The following is a 2,887-nucleotide window of genomic DNA, read 5'->3' as shown; positions in this document are numbered from 1 at the left end:
ATCTGCTTAAAGGCATGGCTGGAGCTGTTCTCAGAGATGACAAAAGAAAATTTATTGTTGGTGGAAACTGAAAAATTGATTGGTGTACGGATGTTTTGATAGCAGAAGTGTTGGCCTTGGATTACTCCTTGCACAAAGGGTGGGATGCAATCGTCTTATTATTAACTCTGATAATATGGAAGTAATCAACACAATGAAGAATGGAGGATAATCGGCGGGAGCGACGGCGACAGTCTTTGATGATTGCTATTTTTTGGCTTGTGATTTTCCTCTTACTAAGTTTGAACATTGTAATAGGGAAGCAAATAAGGTGGCTCATGAACTTGCTAGGTTAGCGAAATTTTCTACGACTAGGGACAGTTTTGAGGAGCCCTTGGATGGAATTGTAACTTTTCTTATTGACGATGTAACTGTTATTTCTAATTAATAAAGTTAACAGTTTATTTAAAAAACTAAGAGCATGTACGGTCGGACTTGGCAAATCCGGTCCCTCAAATACCCACGGACGCGCCCGTGCACGCCCGTGGGCACATCCGGACGGACCCTCATATTTCGTTTCGGGTATCCACACATCTCAAATCTGGACTCTTAAATTCATGCAAATACATGCACGTCGATCATGCAACACAATGTCACACGTAAATAGTTGTTGTCGGTATCAAGCATACATAGCGCTTACATAAAATTTATTTGAAGTGTCAAACTCAAGCATTGCCTCCTTGGTTGCCATTGTGGATCCACATGTGCTCCACAAGATCATTGAGTAGCTACGTGTGCACCTACTGATCTCGAAGATTCTGATGCATCTGCAGAAAGTTCATAAGCTGAGCCGCATCTTAATCTTCTGGGATTTCAACTTGTTCTCCGAGTGCTTCGAAATCATGGGTTTGGGCTACACCATCACCCTCATCCTCGACAATCATATTATGCAGAATAACACAACATGTCATCAGCTGCCACAAAGTTTCTGATTCCCACATCATTGCAGCGCTCCGCACAATTCCCCAACGGGCCTGAAGCACACCAAATGCCCTCTCCACGTCCTTCCTAGCTACTTCCTGCATTGTTGCAAAGTGGCTCTGTTTGTTGCCACGCGGCTCAGATATGGTCTTCACAAACGCCGTCTACTAAGGATAGATACCATCGGCAAGATAGTACCCCATGTTGTAGTCCCGGACGTTGATGGTGTAGTTGCATGGCGGTGATTCCCCATTGCAAAGCCTCCTAAACACCGGAGATCGTTGAATCACGTTGATGTCGTTATGAGAACCGGGCATTCCAAAGAAAGCATGCCAAATCCATAAGTCATGTGATGCCACTGCTTCTAGTATGATGGTGGCCTCTCTGGTGTGACCTTGATACATTCCCGCAGACCTTTGGGGTAGTTTTTCCATTGACAATGCATGCAATCAATTGATCCGAGCATTCCTGGAAACCCCCTTGCCTCTCCAATAGCCAACAACTTCTCCGTGTCCTGGGCATTTTGTTCTCTGAGATACTCCGATCCAAACACCTCAACCACGACGCGGGCAAATTTGACAGTAGTCTTCAGGCACGTGCTCTCCCCCATCCTGGCCATCTCACCAACGGCATCTGCAGCAGTACCAAGTGCAAGCATCCTCATAGCAGCCGTGCACTTCTGCTTGGCCGAGAAAGAGAGTTGGCCGCAGCAATCCCTTCTCAGCTTGAAGTAGTCGTTGTGTGCCTCCACTCCCTCCACAATGCACAAAAACAATAGTTTCCGCATGCGAAAACGGCGACGAAACCATGGATCATCCAGGAAAAGCAGGTTTGGGAGCAAAGTAGTCATTGTGCAGTAGCTTTACTCCGGACACCCTGTCTCGGTTGATCACTCATCTCCCTTTGATTGAGCCCTTGAAGTTGAGAATATGCTCCACTTGCCGGTCCATTTCCTCTTGCATGCTCATGAGCATGATCATGTCCACTTCTTCGTCCGAATTCGATGAATCGAAGAACTCATCTTGAATCATTTGGTCAAGCTCCGTTGGTCCATACTCCTCGTCCGGCGAAGCATCAAAATCCATCATTTACCTCACAAAAATCACAATAATTCCGGCCGGTCAATGTGTCGAACACATCAAGCGCAAGGCGGAGCCGGAGAGTTGTCGCACGTACCACGGTGGCGTCCGAGCCAACAACGACGTCCCCCGTGGCGAGGACGGGAGTGCTCTTCAGGAGCTAGCGCCAGAGAGCCTTGGAACGGCCGCGGAGCGGCGGAGCTACGAGCCGAACGGCGCGGAGGAGGAAGAAGAGAGGAGAGAGCAAATGGATCCGGTAGCTCGGGTGGATTTGGTGCAATTTGGGGTGGGGTTTGAAGGAAATATGCCCTAGAGGCAATAATAAAGTTATTATTTATTTCCTTATTTCATGATAAATGTTTATTATTCATGCTAGAATTGTATTAACCGGAAACTTAGTACATGTGTGAATACATAGACAAAACATAAGTGTCCCTAGTATGCCTCTACTTGACTAGCTCGTTTATCAAAGATAGTTGTGTTTCCTAACCATAGACATGTGTTGTCATTTGATGAATGGGATCACATCATTAGGAGAATGATGTGATGGACAAGACCCATTCGTTAGCTTAACATTATGATCGTTTAGTTTTATTGATATTGCTTTCATCATGACTTATACATGTTCCTCTGACTATGAGATTATGCAACTCCCGAATACCGGAGGAACACTTAGTGTGCTATAAAATGTCACAACGTAACTGGGTGATTATAAACATGCTTTACAGGTGTCTCCAATGGTGTTTGTTGAGTTGGCATATATCGAGATTAGGATTTGTCACTCCGATTGTCGGAGAGGTATCTCTGGGCCCTCTCGGTAATGCACATCACAATAAGCCTTGCAAGCA

The sequence above is a fragment of the Triticum aestivum genome, chromosome 6D, assembly GCF_018294505.1.
Source record: "Triticum aestivum cultivar Chinese Spring chromosome 6D, IWGSC CS RefSeq v2.1, whole genome shotgun sequence".
Classification (NCBI taxonomy): Eukaryota; Viridiplantae; Streptophyta; class Magnoliopsida; order Poales; family Poaceae; genus Triticum; species Triticum aestivum.
The sequence above is the reverse complement of the archived record's forward strand: the minus strand, read 5'-3'. Positions refer to the sequence as shown.